Source organism: Martes martes, assembly GCF_963455335.1.
Source record: "Martes martes genome assembly, chromosome: 13".
NCBI classification, from domain to species: Eukaryota; Metazoa; Chordata; class Mammalia; order Carnivora; family Mustelidae; genus Martes; species Martes martes.
Window position 1 is genome coordinate 40,015,575 of NC_137901.1, and position 20,233 is coordinate 40,035,807.

General features: G+C 37.7%; 1 long non-coding RNA gene across 1 annotated transcript in view; it reads right to left on the reverse strand.

Annotated features, from left to right (window-relative positions):
* Window positions 1–251: 251 nt before the first annotated feature.
* Window positions 252–20,233, reverse strand: part of LOC308353886 — a 33,842-nt gene continuing 13,860 nt past the window's right edge. Inside the window, exons 3-6 of the long non-coding RNA XR_013967823.1 lie at window positions 11,477–11,638; window positions 2,846–2,921; window positions 673–810; window positions 252–384 (exon numbers count right to left, since the gene is read on the reverse strand). This is a non-coding gene — a long non-coding RNA (uncharacterized lncRNA). The remainder of the gene's footprint in view (window positions 385–672; window positions 811–2,845; window positions 2,922–11,476; window positions 11,639–20,233) is intronic.

Consider the following 20,233-nt stretch of genomic DNA (forward strand, 5'->3'; position numbering starts at 1 on the left):
TGGGCTCAGGTCAGGATACTAACGTCCTGGGATGGAGTGCCACATGGGGTTCCTTGCTCAGCGTGGAGCCTGCTTCTCCCTCTTCCTGCCAGCCCCCCGCCCCACCCTGCTTGTGTGCACGCTCTCTCTGATTTGAAAACAAAAACAAAAACCCCTAAAAATCTGGTGGACCATCTGAGAGAACTATGTACCCCATAAAAATTATCTGCCCTCATTTTCAAAACTTCAGAGCTCCCACGTTATTTTTTTTTAAAGATTTATTTGAGCGAGTGTGTGTGACAGAGACAGAGCACAAGAGTGACAGGCAGAGAAAACCTCAAGCAGAATCCACACTGAGCACAGAGCCTGACGTGGGGTTCGGTCTCACAACCATGAGCTCACGACCTGAGTGAAAACCAAGAGTCCAATGCTTAATCAACTGTGCCATCCAGGCGCCACACCATGTTTTTTATTTCCTTTCCACTAAAAACAATCCACCACCCAAGGCTACCTGCTGAAAAAGAACAGATTATACACATCTCTTTTAAGGAAAAATTCCCATTAGGTTGAAAATGCATTCTAATTCTCTATGTCTTTTAGAGATTTTTTTGGTTGTTGAGTCTCTATATAAAGTAGATTAAGTACAACTAGATTCACATTTATAGTAAATTCTAATGCATACTTCCTTCCCACCTGAAGGAGCTCGAGAAAAGACAAAGAGGGTGGAAAGGAATATCACAGCTATTTCCATAAAGCTGAAAAGCTGCAACCTGCACGGTAGATGTGCTCACTCTGGTTTTCTTCAAAAGACACGTGGGTCTGCATAAGCACCTATGGGCACATTTAGAAGGAACATTAGAAGGAACGTTAGCAAAAGTCTTCTAATTACTAAGTTTCCTAAAAATGGGAAGAGGTCCCATGAAGTAGTACATTCCTTTTCACTAACTTTATTTTTTAAAAATTTAAAAAAGATTTTATTTATTTATTTGCCAGAGAGAGTGCACAAGCAGGGGGAGTGGCAGGGAGAGGGAGAAGCAGGCTTCCCGCTGAGCAAGGAGCCCGATGTGGGACTCTATCCCAGGACCCTGGGATCATAGCCTGAGCTGAAGGCAGACGCTTCACCCACTGAACCACCCACCCACTTTCACTAGCTTTACACAAAGTTGAAGCTAGATAACCTGTTGAAAGGGGTACTATAAGGTTGAAGATGCCTATATATTTTTTAATGAGGCATCTGGGGGCTGCACGCAAGGGAGGGAGGGACCCCTGGAGGATGCTGGGCCAGTTTGAACTGAACATTTTGAAAACCAACTTTCTTGCTGCCCTCTAAAATATGAGTATGGTATATTTACTGAAAGAACCTCTTCTCTTGGGAGTGGAGGGAACTTGATAAAAGACAATATTATCTACAGGATTACGCAGGTTTGGAAGCTCTCAAGGAAACTAGGATCGCTGATTGTGCCCCCAGGTTTTGTCAATTAGAAACCCACATCTGTTGGAGGAGTGACTCGCTTTAGGCTGAAAGGCTGTTGCTTTAAAAAAGAGACACAACCTGGGACATTATTCAAGCATTTAGAGCAAAGTTTAAACCCAGCCGGGATCAGTGCTTGGGTATTCATCAACTTTGCAAATGAAAACAAAATAAGGGATGTCTGGGTGATTCAGTTGGTTAAGCAGTGGCTGCCTTTGGCTCAGATCATGATCTGAGAGTCTCATGTCCGGCTTCCTGCTCAGCAGGGAGTCTGCTTCTCCCTCTTCCTCCCACCTCTCACCCCACTCGTCCACTCACTCTCAAATAAATGAAATCTTTAAAAAAAAGTAACAAAATAAAATTGAAAACAGTCATACGTATATTTGCCTGTTCGTGAAGATGTACTTTTAATAATGTTGTTGCTAAATTGCCACTGATGACAATTTAAATACAAGTTTTAAACCAATTGCACATTTTCTTCACAACTGTTTTAAATAGGACTGTATCATTAATTAAAAAAACTGGTCACTGTGGTATTGTGATTTATAACAAGAAATATGCATGTGTTCTTTATCCCCCTTGCTTGCACAGAGTTCCTAAAATGCTTGGGATTTTCTAAGCTAAAAGGGCAATTAAAGTGTCTTTTGTTATGTTAATGAAAAGACTTTGGAAAGCGCCTGGGGAAGCTAGTTGGTTGCTGAATCCATCAACACTGGCCTTTGAGTTCACTAGTAATGTCTATGTAAGACCAAACCTTTAACCTGCAGGATCTGATGCTATCTCCTTGTAGATATGTCAGAATTGATTGACATCAGTTGGGGTCCCAAGAAATGCTTGATGGTGTGGGGACCCACCCCCTCTGCCAACACTGGAATTAGTATCAGAAGCTATTTCGATACCTTGTAGCCTCTCAAGTATTTACTTGGTTCACTGTCTGGAAAACTAGTATTCTTAGATTCAGAAATCTAAGTTATAAAAATATGAGATCTTCCAGTCCATCCCTGCATCATTTATAGAGTTGTTTCATCTACATAACAACTGTTCTTTTATGTTTCCTAAAAAAAATTCATAATAATAGCTTATACTTACCCATATTCTGAGCCACTCACTGTTCTTTACATGCATTGACTCACTTAAGAAAGCTACTTTCCAGGTTAACAATCTTAAGGAGAAAAATAGACCTTTTTCTTTTATAAGCAGTTCTTATGTCCGTGATACATATAGCAGAAATGATCTTTCGTTTTTTGTTTTTGTTTTGTCTTGGTTTTGCGCGTGTGTGTGTGTGTGTGTGTGTGTGTGTGTGTTTCTCAAGGGGACTGTCATGCTTCCCTTTCCTTGTGTCTCATCTCAGAAGCTTCAGAAAAGGGAATTGATTCCAAGACTCCTAATACTCACTGTATCAGAATCTCTGCCCGCAGAGCAATCTTCCTCTTCCGTTTCTCGGTTCTTCTCTGTCACTGTTGCTTTTACTCTGTTAGGCAAAATGGAAAATGTGCATCATCCTGAGAAAATAAATTTGGAGCCCTCTTCCTACATTTTTCTGTAATGCCATATGTTGGGGGAAGAGGTAGAAGAGAGAACAGGTACCCTAGGCAGAGATTGTTCTTGTCAATAAGGTCAATCACTATATCACATACATACGCCTTCAAGATTTGAACCTAGAGCTACTCTTTCATTTCCCATAGATATCATCACTAGCAGCGGCTTACAAAAGCAACACTTTTGTGTTTCTTGGTTTTTCAGATTTTCTCATCTCTCATAAACTATGTTTATTTATCCAGCTAGTAGTATATTATGAATTTTGAAAAAGTAATACATGTTTGTGGTAAAAAAACAATTAAAACAGTCCCAAAGGGCACACAGTGAAAAATAAGGGTTCCCCCACAGTAATACCCACCAACGGCATACCACTGTGGCCAATTTATGGGGTATTTTCCAAGCATACTCCATGCACACCAAACATATAGATGTATATATAAGTCCCTTTTGAATACAAAACAACATTCCATGTCTTCTTTTATTCATTGACTAGATCCTCTTTTTTCACTTCATGGTCAAAAGATGACACTGAGTTCTCTTTGATACTATGCTTATTCTGTTTCCAGGCTTTCTGAATTACATTTCCTTCAAGGTAAACTTCAATATCACCATAATGAAAAGGCTGAGGATTATCTGACACCACTCTGTTATTTGGATCCATCCCAAGTAGATCTTTGATTCAGTCAACAACATTGCACAGCTTACAGGTAGAAGGAAGCAGAAAAGGATACAGAGGAGGAGAAATGGCTAAATCACACACCAGTACTCATTAGGGCAGGAGTTTACAACGGTAGATTGTGACCCACAGGGAGGTTGTGAAATCCATTTACTGAGTTTGAAAAGTCCAGGATTCATTAGAATTAGAATATCCTGCAAGTAAAGCAGGATAGAAAACAGGCACAGCACCTATAGAAGAGCTAAGTATTGTCTTACAAAACATTCCTGTCAGCATTACATTCACAGGCATGTGTGTACTGGTTTCCCACATGAAATCTATCCTCCCACCTGAAGTCACAGAAAAAAAAAAAAATGGAAAAACATTGTCCCCGAGTTTACTCCTTAGGAGAATAAGTCCTTTAAATCTTAAGAAAAAGTTTGAAAAAGTCTGAGAACCAGTTTGTTTTTTGGAGATTCAAAACTTATACCAGTAGAGGAAGTTCTGCAGTGAAGCTCATTTAATCAAGGGTTTCCCAAAGACGGGCTGCAGAACTCTTCCCTGTGTTCCAGAGATAGCGTGAACCTCCTCCAGCACCAGTGCAGGGAGAAGCGCAATTTCATCTGTGTTGTCATGGCCTCCAGCTTCTACTGCCAAGCTGTCTTCTTTGAGAGTGCTAAATCCTGTCCCGGATTTTGATCTCCTTCTGTCTAGCCCTGAATACTACAAAGAGGGCTAAGACTGCTTCTCAAGTTTCCTCTAATCCAGACATGCTAAGGTCTGGGGCCAGAATGCAAGAACCCAGGGTCTTCCCTTAATAATTCCTTTTGCAGCTCTGCTGGTATTTACATAAGGAGCACTGGCTTAAGAGCCAAGTCCTAACATCAAGGAGTAATGCAGTAACACTTAGTCTAAGATACTGTCATCCTAGACAAGTTACTTAACTCCTCCATGTCTCTAGTTACCATATCCAAAATAAGGAGGCTGGACACCGATTTTGGAAGTCCCATTTTGCACAAGTGTTTGGGTCTTTATCTGGTATTTTGAATTTTCATAGTAATCCTGAAACTTCTCTCCAGCCTATCTCCCTGCCTTCCTTCTTGACTTACTTTCCAAAGTTTTATTGAGAGTCTGCTCTTTGCCAAGCATTGTATCAACTGCTGGAGATATGATGGTGAACAAATAATTTTTACATCCCGTTCCCAGCAATCACCTGCCTGGACAAAATGGTGTTTCCTTAACTCTGTCCAGTCTTGGCCCACGTGAATTTTGAGAAGGATATTCTTGCTCCTGATCCCTCTTATTACTACAGAAAACATTTATTCATTTTACTGAAACATCTACTCTGCTCAAAAATAAATAAGTAAATCTATGACTATATTTACATTAGAAAATGGATTGTGCCAGTTTTCTATTTGGGATACTTCCCCAGTAATACCCCCGTGTTCCGTTGGAGAAGGCCCATGATATCTGTAAGTGCTGCCACCATACAGTGTGTGGTCTCAGTTCTTATTATATTCATGCTCTGAATAAGTCCTATCCAGTGGAATTTGTGCAGGCAAGAATCACTTCTGAGCAGCTGACAGACTGACTTAAAATTAAGTGAAAATGCTTGTGGATGCTAATGTAACCATTCCTTAAAAAGGGTGGAATATCCATGTTAAACCTAAATATCAAATATACTGAGAAGGTGGGCACAAAACTAAATGTCCCATGAACTTTAACTGTATATTCTACAAGTCCTCTTTAAAACACACGTACACACACACAAACAGAAAAACAAAATAAGCAACATATGCTGGCTATTCTTTTAACATTCAGAAATACTTTTGGAATGCCTGCAACATACATGACAGTCACTGTAAAACCTTATTTTTAGAAAAATTCTTATGTGTTAAATGACATTAAAAAGGTATACTCTTGGGGGGTGCATGGCTGACTCAGTCAGAGGAGCATGTGACACTGGATCTCGGAGTTGTGAGTTTGAGACCCATGTTGGGGGTAGAGATCACTAAAAAAAAAAAAAAAAACAAAAAACCACCCCAAACTTCAAAAATAAATACATAAAAAATAACGTATACTCTTCAAAGGATGGAAGATGATCATAATGTTGTACTTTTTACTGATCAGATCACATCTGGAATGCTGTCTAATTCTAACACAGAATTTTTAGAGCAATACAGACAAATGAAAGTGTTCTCAGAAAAGCAGGGGAAAATGGAAAAGAAACTTAAAACCATGCCTAAATGGGACTGTTAAAGAGGTATATATTTTTAGTCTAGAGAAGAGCAGATTATAAGGGCACACAGTAGCTAGCTGGCTCTCTTTGCATTTGTGAAAGGAGGTAGTATTTTTGCTATATATTGCTCTGGAAACCAAAATCCAGACAAAGCGTAGAAGTCATGAGGAGACATGTTTCAGCTCAAGCTCAGATGTGGATTAGACCTTCGCTTTGGTACTCGATCACCAGGGGCAGCCAAGCAGAGGCTAACCTAATACCTGCCTGGAATATTGTAGCTTTTAATTCTATTTTCAATATTAGGTTTTTATGTCCCTTCTTGCCCTTTGATCAGTCAGTGTGAAACCCAGAATCTGATAAAGGAACATACAATTCTACAATACATTTGAAGAGCTTTAGCTGGTACTAGCTGGTACAGAACCTCGGGGTTTTTTTGGAACCATGTTATTCACAATAAACTGACTGCAATGTTGTGCGTGACCTCATTCATATTTCTGATGTGTATTTCCAAGCATAAGTACTGTAAAATATCTCATCTTAGGACCTCAAGGACATAATTTCAAGATATGTATAACTCGCAGAGCCAGAAAAGTAGTCTTTTGGCTTTTTAGGAATCGAAACTTTAAGAGGATTTCCTTAAAATAGATTGAGTTCAACTTGCCCTGCAATTTTCTGGAAGAAAACCTGCTATCAATTTTCAGAGAATCAGCCTGGAAAGTGCTCCCTGACTTTCAGGAGGAGGATGAAAATCGCACTCCATGTGTATCACATCCTGTGCGTGGGCAGAGTGACTCCATCAAGTGTCACTCATGGATGCGTGCCCTGAGTGAGAATTGGGAGTAGGTGACAGGACGAAGCCAATGAGGGCATATGGCATAAGAAGAGAGAGTGGGGGAGGCCGTGCTAGGAGGGTGGAGCTCTGTAGGAGACAGGAACGACTGGCAGGGCCTCTGCAAGCAAGGGTTTCAGCATTCAGCAGAGCAGTGAGAGTAAGCACAGACCCATGCAAGGAGACTGGACAGAGTAAGAGTCCTTTCCTTTCCAGAAGGCATTTAAGTTGCATGAAAGAAGAATTGTATAGTTTCAGATTTCAAGCCATTGGTATTGAAGAATAGAGAAGCCCACTGATTCTGATGGCAAAAATACTACTTTATATTTGAATACTACCTTTGAAACACTATTTTGAATTGTGTAGTATTTTGAATGGTATTTGAAATACTATTTTTCAAAGTTCTTTGTCATTTAATGGGACCAGATATAACACAGTAGAAACTTCAAGAGTCTTGAAATTTTTGGAATCCCAAACCTGACTAATGACTGCAAAATTCAGCGTATCAAATATCTTGGTAAGGCCAGTGAATTTAGTGGATATCACTAATACCTCTGCATTTTATTTTTGTAGTAACTTGTAAAGAGATCATGGCCCAAATTTCACTATTCTGGCCCATTGCGTATTTTGGAAGGTTAGAGTTAGTTTTGTGGTGCAAAATTCTGTCCAGAGGGGAATTGGGCCAGGACATTGCTGCTATAGCTTAAATAGGCATGAATGGCAGGTCCAAGATGTGTTTTATAAGTTTATTCTGGTATATTCTAACAGTTTTTCTTTTTTTCTTACAGTTTTAAGGCTTGTGCCAGTGATTCCTCAAACAAAAGCAGAAATGCTGAGTGTTTTTTTTTCAAATCAATATTCTTCATACCTTGTAGTCGTACTTAGAAAGTGCCAAGTCTATTATTTTTCAAATACATTATTAAGAATTCTAGGGGGGCCCTTGCTGCCTTAGTCCGTTACAAGTCCAACTCTTGATTTCAGCTCAGGTCATGATCTCAGGGTGATGAGATGAAGCCCTGCGTGGGGCTCCATGCTGAGTGTGGGGCCTGCTTAAGATTCTCTCTCTCTCCCTCTGCCTCCCCCTCTTCTGCTTGCACTTTCTCTCACTAAAATAATAATAATAATAATGATAATAATAATAATAATTCTATTCAGATTCATTTATTGAGCATTTATTGAGGAGAAACCTGAAATACAAGTTATGATATTATAAAGATTCAGGGCAACAGAAAGGGGTATAGCATCTAATAGATAAGAGTGTGGAGTCAGAGTCTGTCAGAATTTAGATTCTAACCACTACTACATGATACTTCTTGGGTGAATCAGTTTCTCTAATACCAGGACCCACTTCTTAGAATTGTTGTAAATTTTCAATGGACTAATGAATGTAGAACACTCTGAACAGTGTCTAGCCTTTGGTAAATGCTCTGTAAGTGGTAGCTATCTTTTTCAGAGATTTCTACTTGGAATTCTAAGGATTCAAGTGAAAGTTTCCTTAATCTTACCATATATTTTGAAGTATTGGGAAAGGATTTTAGATCTTGGGGCCTTTGGGAATGCCCTACTGAAAGAATTTCATTGTAAAAAAATCAGAGAATTTAGGTATATGTAGATTAAGGGATTTGCCCAAGATTCGAAAGCCAAAGAAAATATCAGGAATTCAGTCTTCTTATAATCTTTAGAGCACTGCATAAACATGCAAGCAATAACATGCGGGCAAAAGTAAATAAATACCCAGAGACAACTTTGGATCACAGATACTATTAACACTTGTACCCTCTGGTGTTTTATGTACATAGCTTTATTTATCATTTTTAAAAATTATTATAATTTGCTGTTGTTGTTTTGAGAGAGAGAGAGAGAGACGCATGAGTGGTGGGGTTGAGGGGCGAAGGGAGAGAGAGAATCTTAAGCAGTTTCCACACTGAGCAATGGAGCCTGGTGTGGGGCTCAATCTTACCACCCTGAGATCATGACCTGCGCTGAAATCAAGAGTCAGCTGCTTAACCAACTGAGCTACCCAGGTGCCCCTGTACGCAGCTTTAAATGCAAGATGAGTTATTCCAAGGTGAGTTTAAATGAGTCACTTGAGTCATCTTACCTTTTGGAAAATGCACTCATTTGTTTTTCTAAGCTAGCAACCTTAAGACAATCATCTATACATAGGCATGGTAGAAGGATTAATTGGGGAAGGCGAACCATATAATTCAAACCAAATGACCCTTTGGTCTGAACTGTCCAAATAACTATGATTAACTTGGTTGTGTTTTATTTTGTTTGCTTCATTTTGGAAACTGGGGGATCAGCAAGAGAAGTATATGAAGAAAGAACTGAATTTTTCAAACAATTGTCTCAATTTTCTACCGTGTTAAAAATAATCAGTGTTTCACCCTTAAAATAGATAATAGGAAGTGCTTTGAAAGTGTTTTACCCCAAAATAAGGACACTCAGATCCTGTCATTTCACTATTCTACAAAATTTCCATTTCCATTTTATGTCTAAAAAGTATTGCTATTCTTAAGATGTTTACTCTAAGCTGCTATCAGCCAAAACTTTATAGTGCAGTGTCACTACTGTCCATCAGCAGAGAGCAAGGCTAGCACAAAGATTTTGAAATACTTGTCTCAGAAGAGAAAATGTCTTAGACATGAGGACCCAGTTTTCCAATATGCATGCCTTGGATTTAGTCCAAAATGTAAACCCTAAAATCACCTATCAGTGAGAAATTGAGTTACTGCACATAGAAATGAAAAAACTAGAGCAAAATCAATTATTACTTGCCACTTTTTAAAAATATCAGAATCAGAAACCTCTTCAGAGTACTTGTCACCATAGTTGATGTGAACTAAACTATCAACTACTTTAAGTGATACTGACAGAACTCTACACCTAACAACTACAGAGTTGTTCTCTTTGCTTGCACCTTTCAAATTTCTTTTCAAATTCATGTTTACTCATGAATATTGACTCAAAGACATTGACTCATTAAAAACTATCAAATGAGTCAATCATAATCATGTAGAAAATGCTATTTGACTACAGAAGTATTAAATTAGAAATCACAAATGAGAGCTTGGTATTAGGTTGCTCAGGCTACTACAACAAAATACCAAAGAGTAGGTGGCTTAAAGATTAAGGTGCCAGCAAATTGGTTTCTGGTGAGTCCTCTCTTCTTGGCTTGTACATAGCCAATTTGTACTATGTCCTCACATGGATGCATGAGAGGAAAGGGGAGAGGTGAGAGGGCTCTCTGATATCTCTTCTTAGAAGGACATGCTAGGGATGCCTGGGTGGCTCAGTGGGTTAAAACCTCTGCCTTCGGTTCAGGTCATGATCCCAAGGTACTGGGATTGAGCCCCGCATCAGGCTCTCTGCTCAGCAGGGAGCCTGCTTCCTCCTCTCTCTGTCTGCCTACTTGTGATTTCTGTCTGTCAAATAAATAAATAAAATCTTTAAAAAAAAAAAAAAGAAGGACACGCTAATCCTACTGGATCAGCACCCCACCCTTATGACCTTATTTAACTTTTTTTTTTTAACCTTATTTAACCTTAATTACTTTCTTAGAGTCCTATCTTCAAATATAGCTACACTGGAGGTTAGGGCTTCAATGTATGAATTTTGGGAGGACACAAATGCTCAATCCATGCTACTTGGAAAACCTCAAATATTTAGAAGTTAAAGAACAGGGGCACCTGGGTGGCTCAGTTGCTTAAGCAACTGCCTTCAGCTCAGGTCATGATTCCAGAGTCCTGGGATGGAGTCCCACATTGGGCTCCCCCTGCTCTTTGGGGATCCTGCTTCTCTCTCTCCCTCTTCTGCTCTGCCTGCTTGTGCACTCCTCTCTCTGTCAAATAAATAAATAAAATCTTTTTTAAAAAAAAGTTAAAAAACAAACTTCAAAGTGTCCATAGATCAAATAAGAAAAGACAGGAAATTGGAAAATATTTCAAACTGAGTAACAACGTAAATACAAGATATCCACTCTGGGGAGGATGCAACTAAGGCAGTGCTCAGAGAAACATTCATAGCTTTAATTTTTTTTTTTTTAAGTTCTATTTTTTGAGAGAGAGAGAGAGAGAGAGAGCACACACAAGCAGGGAGAGAGGGCAGAAGGAGAGGAGAGAAAGAATCTCTAGCAGACTCACTGCTGAGCATGAAGCTCCAATGCCAGGCTTGATGTGGGTCTTGATCTCACAGCCCTGAGATCATGACTCCATCTGAAATCAAGAGCTGGATGCTCAACCGACTGAGCCACCCAGGCAATCCTATAGCTTTAAATTCCTATATTAAATAGAAGAAAGGTCTGGGGTACCTAAGTGGTTCAGTTGGTAGAGCATGCAACTCTTGATCCCCAGGTGAGACATTCGAGCTCCACGTTGGGCACAGAGTTAACTTAAAATAAATAAATAAATAAATAAATAGAAGAAAGGTCTAAGATCAGTGATCTAAGATTCCACCTTAACAACCTTAAAAACAGAAGAGCAAAGCAAACCCTAAAAGTGTAGAAGGCAGAAAATAAAGCAAAGAGCAGAAATCAATGTAATAGGACACCTCAAACAATAGAGAAAGTTAATAAAGATAAGAGTTGATTTTACATTATTCACTAGTAATGCTAAAAAGCTTAGAATCGTCAAGCCTTAGATAAGTAATCAGGAAGAAAAAAGAAATAATACAGTACCATCAGTAATAAGAATGATACAGTAATTACCACAGATCCTATAGACATTGAAGTAACAATAAGAAGATATTATTAAAACATTTTACCAGGGGCACCTGGGTGGCTCAGTGGGTTAAGCCTCTGCCTTTGGCTCAGGTCGTGATCTCAGGGTCCTGGGATCGAGCCCCACATCGGGCTATCTGCTCAACAAGGAGCCTGCTTCCTCCTCTCTGTCTCTGTCTGCCTCTCCGCATACTTGTGATCTCTATCTGTCAAATAAATTAAAAAAAAAATTACCAATACATTTGATGCATTATATAAAATGGAAAAGTTCCTAGAAAAATATAACTTACCAAAACTGATGAAGATGAAATAATATTTCAATACTGCTATACAGTAGTCCCCTCATCTTCAGGGTCTATGTTCCAAAACATACAGTGGCTGAAACTGAGGATAGTACCAAGCTCTATATATCTCATGTTTTTTCTATACATACGCACTCGTGATAAAGTTTAAATCATAAATTAGGTACAGCGAGATATTAGCAAGACCTAGTAAAATAGAACAATTACTCTAATACTGTAACAAAAATGTGAACGTGGTTTCCTGCTCTTTCTCAAAATATCTTATTATATCATATCCACGCTTCTCATGATGATGTGAGATGATAAAATGCCTGTGTGATGAAATGAAGTGAGATGAGTGATGTAAGCATTGTGACATAACACTGGGCTACTACTGATCTTCTGACCATATGTCAGAAAGAGGGTCATCTGCTTCCAGACTTCAGTGGATTGTAGGTAACTGAAACCATGGAAGGCAAAATCAGAGATAAGGGAGAACTACCTACCTATTAAGGAAATTGACTTTTTCATCAAAAACCTTTCCATGAAGAAAGCCCCAGTGTCAACGGTGAATACTGAAATATTCAAGAAAGAGATAACAACAATCTTACATAAACTCTTTTAGAAATAGAGGAAGAAAAAAACAGTTATCAATTTGTTTTATGTGGCCAGCATAACCACAAACCAGACAAATATAAAAAAATAAATAAAATTGAAGACTAACAGCTTTCATGAACAAATACTCAAAAATTCTTAATAATTAGTCAATGAAAGCCAACAATATACAAAAAAGGAAAATATATCATGATCAAGTAGAATTCTACCATGGAATGCAAAATTGGTATAACATTTAGAAAATTAGTATCATTCACCATAGTAACTGAATAGAGAATAAAAATAAAATCATTTCAATAGATGTGGAAAAAGTGTTAGACCAATCTCAAACGCACTCATGAGTCATTTAACACCTGAATATTGAACATAACCAATGGTGAAATAGTGAATGTTTTCCTTCTAAAGTTCAGGATCAAGTAAAGGACACTCTTTTTCATTACTTCTATTCAACCTTGTGATGGAAGTCTTAGTCACTGCATTAAGGAAAGAAAAATAAACATAAAACATGAAAATCAGGGATGAATAATGCTATCTTTGTTGATGAAATGATTGTTTACTGGGGTGCCTGGGTGTCTCAGTGGGTTAAAGCCTCTGCCTTCGGCTTGGGTCATGGTCTCGGGGTCCTGGGATCAAGCCCCGAATAAGGCTCTCTGCTCAGCAGGGAGCTGCTTCCCAGCCCCCTACCGCCTGCCTCTCTGCCTACTTGTGGTCTCTGTCTGTCAAATAAATAAATAAAATATTTAAAAAAATAAATGATTGTTTACTTATAAAATGCTAAAGAACACCTGCTAGAAATAAAGGAGTTTAGCAAGGTCATAAGGTAAAAGGTCAATACACAAAAGTCAATTATATTTTTATATGCTAGTAGCAAACAATTGGAAATTGGAAAGGAAAAGATTTCATTCACAGTACTACTACAAAACATTAAACACCTAGGAATAAATTAAACAAAAGATATGCAAGACTTTCTCACTGGAAGTCTCTTTGCTGAGAGAAATTAAAGACCTAAATAAATGGTGAAATACGCTCTGTTCAATATTGTTAAACTCTTAGTTCTCCCCAGATTGACTTAGAGAAGCAACAGGATCCCAACATCATTCTAGTGGGGTTAGTTTTTGCAGAAATTAATGAACTGATTCTAAAATATGACTTAGAACAGACACAGTAAAAATTTTCAAATGCTCATTCTATGAACATTTATTGATAGGTGCTATGGAACAAAGTAATTTTAAGACAGAAAGGACAAAATTGGAGGACTTCAGCAACTTGAGTTCAAGACCTACTATAAAGTTAGAGTAATCACGATGGTGCAGAATAAAGATTCCAGAATTAGAAAGTCAGATATATGGAGAATTGATTTTCTACATATTTGCCAAGGCAATTCAGTAGGAAAGGGAAGTACTTTTAACAAATGATGTTTTAATAACGACATCCTTATGAAAAAAAATAATGTCGACTGTCTTTTTTTTTTTAATTAATTTATTTGACAGACAGAAATCACAAGTAGGCAGAGATGCAGGCGAAGAGAGAGGAGGAAGCAGGCTCCCTGCTGAGCAGAGACCCCCGATGCGGGGCTCGATCCCAGGACGCCGGGATCATGACCTGAGCGGAAGGCAGAGGCTTTAACCCACTGAGCCACCCAGGCACCCCTCCTATAACATTTCTTGTACAAATCTTTCGACGCACATATGTTCAATATGTGTTCAATATGTATTTGAATGGAATTGCTGGGTCCGTAAAAGTGTGTTTAGCTTTATTACATAAATGAGATATAGGGTTTCTCTCAGGGTTCTGGTCCAGATAAGCAGGCCAGTAGTGGATTTACTTAGTTTCCAGAATTCTAAGTGTAAAGAGCAGCCGCAGCCAATGGGGCTGAATCTCCTTAACCTCCCATAGCAGAATATAGGAACACCTATATTCTATATATTGTGAACACCCAAAAACTGGCAATAGCATAATGTTAGCCAGTATGTTGTGTGACAACTGATGTGGGGCACCCTTTTATTTGTTTATTAGGCATTTGGATGTCCTCTTTGGTGAAGCACCAGTTCAAATCATTTGCCTATTTAAAAATTGCATTGTCGGTCTTCCCTACTGATCTGTAGAAGTTCCAAATATGCTCTGGATACAAGGGTTTTTTGGTCATACATCTATATTGTGAATATCATCTCCTCTTCTCTGATTTGCATTTTCACTCTCTTCATAGTATATTCATTGTATAGAAATTTTAATTTTAGTCAAGTCCAATTTAGTAATCTCTTTCGGTATCTGTCTTGTGTTATGCTTTAGGAAATCTGCATATCCTAAAGTCTTCGGCATATTCTCCTGTTATATTTTTAAAAAAGGGTTCTTTTTTTTCTCTTAGACATTTAAGTATGAGCATCTGGCATAGATTTTTGATGTCTGTTTTTGAAAATCCTGTTCTGATCTGCTGATCCATTTGTCTATGTTTGAATCAACACCATACTGTTTTTATACCTGTATTTAAAAATTAGTTTTGGGGTGCCTGGGAGGCTCAGTGGGTTAAAGCCTCTGCCTTCCGCTCAGGTCATGATCTCAGCGTCCTGGGATTGAGCCCCGCATTGGGCTCTCTGCTCAGCAGGGAGCCTGCTTCCTCCTCTCTCTCTGCCTGCCTCTCTGCCTACTTGTATTCTCTGTCTGTCAAATAAATAAATAAAATCTTTAAAAAAAATAAAAATAAAAATTAGTTTTGATATCTGATAATGTAAATTCTCAACTTTGTCTTCTTTCTTCGATATCGAATTTTTCTTAGCCCTTTAGCTTTTGAGATAAACTACTTACTATTATTTTTTAAATAGCATGACAAATCTTTTTATACTTATATTTTTATATTTTGCATTTTTATATTTTATTTATTTACTTAGAGGTTTTATTTATTTGAGAGAGAGAGCACAGAAGCAAGGGAGAGGCAGAGAGAGAGAGGGAGAATCAGGCTCCCCACTGAGGAGGGAACCAGACACTGGGCTTGATCCCAGGACCCTGGTATCATGACCTGAGCTGAAGGCAGAAGCTTAACTGACTGAGTCACCCACTCACCCCTATTTTATCATATTTTTTATTTATCTAAGAGAGGGATGAGCACGGTAGGGGCAGAGGGAGAGGAAGAAGCAGTCTCCCCCCCTGAGCAGGGAACCTAATGTGGGGCTCGATCCCAGGAGTCTGAGACCATGACTTGATCTAAAGTCAGGTGCTTAACCAACTGAGGCCCCAGGCACCCCTTTGATATACATTTTAGAACCAGTTTTACTAAATTTTCTATTTCTGCAAAAACTTTTCTTTAATTTGCAAAGAATTGTCATCTTTAAAATATGGAGTTCTCAAATCCATGAAGATTTATTTGCTTTATAACCTTGATTTATTAACCAACTTTGATTTATTTGAGTCTTCTTTTTCTCTGTGATGTTTTGTTATTTTCTCAATATAGGTCTTGGATAGCTTTCATTAATTTTTTTCCTTAAGTATTTGATTTCTTTTGATGAAACTGTGAGTTACATTGTTTTAACATCTTATTAATTTTTTAGATTGTATTATGTAGTTTTTTTCCTAGTATATAGAAATACATGTGATTTTTATATATACTGACCTTATATCCAGTGACCTTGTTAAAATCACTTACTGATTTTTTGATGCAAAAATGATGTTTTGCATTGTTCTGCAAATTTCTGTTGTAATGTTCTGATTTTCATGTGCACAATTATATCATCTGTGAATAAGGAGTTTTACCCTTTCTTTCCATTCTTTGTGGCTCTTGTTTTTCTTTCTTAAATACATAGTTTATATCAAGTAAAATGGTGAATAAAAGTGGTGACAGTGGACATCCTTTTCTTTTTTTCAGGAAGGCTTTGAGTATTTCATCATCAAATATATATTCTTTAGGAGTTTGGTAGATACTTCTTATCAGATAGGGTGTATCATTTTTCCCTATTTGCTGAGAGTTATTAGCATCAATAGGTATTTTCATATGAAGGGATATTAAATCTTACCAAATGTTTTTTAGGATCAATTGAAATTATTGAATGATTTCTCTCCTTTGTTTTGTTATTGTGATAGATTACAATGATCGGTTTTACAAATGTTAAATGAACTTTATGTTCCTTGGAATAAACCCAACTTGGTTATTGTGTCAACACCTTTATCTATGTGTATTTAATTTGTTAATATTTTATTTACAATTTTTGCACCTATGTTTGTGAATAAACCAGAATTTCCTTGTTTTTGTAACTGTCAGATTTTGATATCAATGTAATGGTGGTTAGGTAAAATGAGTTGGGAAGTATTCTTTCTCACTTATCTAGAAGAGTTTAGGATACATTTTCCCTAACATGTTTGGTAGAATTTACTAATAATGCCACTTGGGACTTGAGTTTGCTCTGTGAGATTTTTTTTTTTTAAAATTACAGATGCAGTTTCTTTAATAGTATAATATTATACACATATTCTGTTTCTGTTGGTTCCCATTTTATAAGGGATTTGGTCCTTTGATCTAAATATTCAAATGTATTAACACAATTCATTCTCTTACTATCTTTTTAATGTCTTTCACATCTTTTTGTCTGCTTTTTCATGCTTATATATGCACCTTCTACCTTTTTTCTTGTTACATCTTGCAAAGGTTTGTTTTAAACATTTTATTTATTTATTTGAGAGAAAGAAACAGAGAGAGAGAGAGAGAGAACACAAGCAGGGGAGTAGCAGAAGGAGAGGGGGAAGCAGACTTCCCACTGAGCAGGTATCCTGATGCAAAGTGGGGCTTGATCCCAAGACCTGAGATCAGGACCTGAGCTGAAGGCAGATGCTTAACTTTAATCGACTGAGCCACCCAGGCAACGCTGCAAAAGACTTAATAAAAACTTCAAAGATAGGGGTGCCTGGGTGGCTCAGTTGGTTAAACGGCTGCCTTCGGCTTAGATCATGTTCCCAGAGTCCTGGGATCAAGCCCATAGGGGTCCCTGCTCAGCGGAGAGCCTGCTTCTCTCTCTCCTTCTGCCTGCTGCTCTGCCTACTTGTGCTCTGTCAAATAAATAAATAAATAAAATCTTAAAAAAAAAAAAAACACAAAAAACTTCAAAGATAAACATTTTGTCTTGTTGAATTACCTCAATTTGTTTTCTATTTTTTTGATTTCTGATCTTATCTGTATTATTTCCTTCTTATTTTCTTTAGATTTAACTTGCTAATTTTCTTTTAGCTTCTTTAGGTGGATGCATAGTTGACCGCCAGCATTTCTTTTATTTTTAAATACTTAAGTCTCAAATGTCCCTCTAAACACTACTTTAGCTGAGTTCCATAACTTTTAAATGATATATTTTCCTTACCATGTAATTCAGAATTTTTCAAATTTCATTCTATTTAGCCAGGAATTATTTATAAGTATGAAATTTCCATGGATTTGTCGATTCACTAGTTACCTGTTATTTATTTCTAGCTCAATTTCTCCATAAAGAACATACTCTCTATGATTGTAATCTTTGATCTTTGACTTTTTAAAAAAGATTTTATTTATTTGACAGAGAGCGAGATCATGAGCAGGGGGTGAGGAGCAAGGGCAGAGGAGAAGCAGGCTTCTTGATGCGCGGGTGCCTGATGCAGGGCTCCATCCCAGGAGCCTGAGATCATGACCTGAGCTGAAGGTAGACGCTTAACAGACTGAGCCCCCAGGTGCCCGATATTTGATTTCTTGATTTCCGACCTAGCATATGAGTTATCTGAATAATTTTTTGACGTGTATTTCTAAAGAATGTGTATTCTACAGTTGTTGGACTGTATTTTATTGTACTATATTTTATGTAATGGGTAGGTCAATTTTTTAATTGCCTTATTCAAATATTAAATGACCTTATTGACCCTTTTCTGCTTGTTTTGTCAATTATTAAAAAGATTTGTTTTTTCCCTAATTCTTCAAATATTAGCTTTGTGTATTTCAAGGTTGTATTATTAGGCAAACAACTTCATTTTTATTTTATTTTATTTTTACATTAAATTTTATTTTAAGAATATTTAACACAAGATCTCTCCTCTTAACAAAAGTTTTAAGGGTGCCATATATTACTGATGACCATATGTGCAGCAGATCTCTAGGGCACATTCATCTTGCTTGGCTGAAACTTTATGCCCATTTATTAGTAACTCCCCATTTCTTTCTTTCTTAAGCCCCTGCCAACCCCCACTTCACTCTTCACTTCTGTGAATTTTTAGATACCTCATGTAAGAGAAATCATGCAGTATTTGTCTTTCTGTGGTTGGCTTATTCCATTTAGCAAAATGTCCTCAAGATTCATCCATATTTTTGCATGTTGCAGAATTTTCTTCTTCTTCTTTTTTTTTTTTTTTTAAAGATTTTATTTATTTATTTGACAGACAGAGATCACAAGCAGGCAGAGAGGCAGGCTGAGAGAGAGGAGGAAGCAGGCTCCCTGCGGAGCAGAGAGCCCGATGCGGGGCTTGATCCCAGGACCCTGAGATCATGACCTGAGCCGAAGGCAGCAGCTTTAATCCACTGAGCCACCCAGGTGCCCCTCTTCTTCTTTTTTTAAAAAAGATTTTATTTTATTTATTTGACAGAGAGAGAGATAGAATCACAAGTAGACAGAGCAGCAGGTCGAGAGAGAGGGAGAAGCAGGCTCCCCGCTGAGCAGAGCCGGATGTGGGGCTCGATCCCAGGACCCTGAGATCATGACCCGAGCGGAAGGCAGAGGCTTAACCCACTGAGCCACCCAGGCGCCCCCAGAATTTTCTTCTTTTTAAGGCTGAATTATATTCCACTCTACGTATATACCATATTATCTTTATTCATTCATCAGCCAATGGACATTAAGTTTATTTCCATATCTTGGCTAATATGAATAGAGCTATGTGGGACATTAGTGTGCTAACATTTTTTCAAGATCCTAATTTTAATTTTTTTTATATAGTTTCCAAGAACTGGGATTGTTGGATCACATTGTAATTGTTTTTAATTTTTTTAAAAAGATTTTATTTATTTGACAGAGAGATCACAAGTGGGCAGAGAGGCAGGCAGAGACAGAGAGAGGGGGAAGCAGATTCCCCGCTGAGCAGAGAGCCCAATGTGGGGCTCGATCCCAGGACCCCGGGGTCATGACCTGAGCTGAAGGCAGAGGCTTTAACCCACGGAGCCACCCAGGCGCCCCTGTTTTTAAATTTTTGAGGAACTTCTATACCGTCTTCAATTGTAGCTGTATCATTTTGCATTCCCACCAACCATGTACAGAGTTCTAACTTCTTCATATCTTTGCTGACACTTGTCTTTTGTTTTTCTGATAATAGTCATCCTGAAAGGTATGAGGTGTTATCTCATTCTGATTTTGATTTGGATTTCCCTGATGATTTGTAACATTCAGCATTTTTTCATATGCCTGTTGATTATTTATATATATATACTTTTGAGAAATGTCTATTCAAGTCCTTAGCCCATTTTATTAGTTATTAAGTTTCTTTGCTATTGAGTTGTAAGACATGTTAGATATATGGTTCGCAAATATGTTCACCCATCTCATATGTTGTCTTTTCATTCTATTGGTTCCTTTGCAGTGATTCCTTTACAGTGGAATTTTGCAGCTGAAACTATTTGAAAATAATCTCAAAATAAATTTCCTTCTTCTACCTGAATCTCTAAGTGACTATGCCTTTGTAACAACCTCTCTTCATCTGTATTTTACATTTCTTTCTTTTCTTTTTTTTTTTTTTTGTATTTTACATTTCTTTCTTATTACCTCTCTTTCCTACTCTGCTTCACATCTGGGGAAAAGTTATACAGGAGATATTAGTGAACTTGTGTCTTGATGGTCAAGTATAATTCAGAACCATGGAGAGCAGCCTATATGGTTCAAACTTTGAGTAGTCGTGCTATGATTATAGAAGGACTCT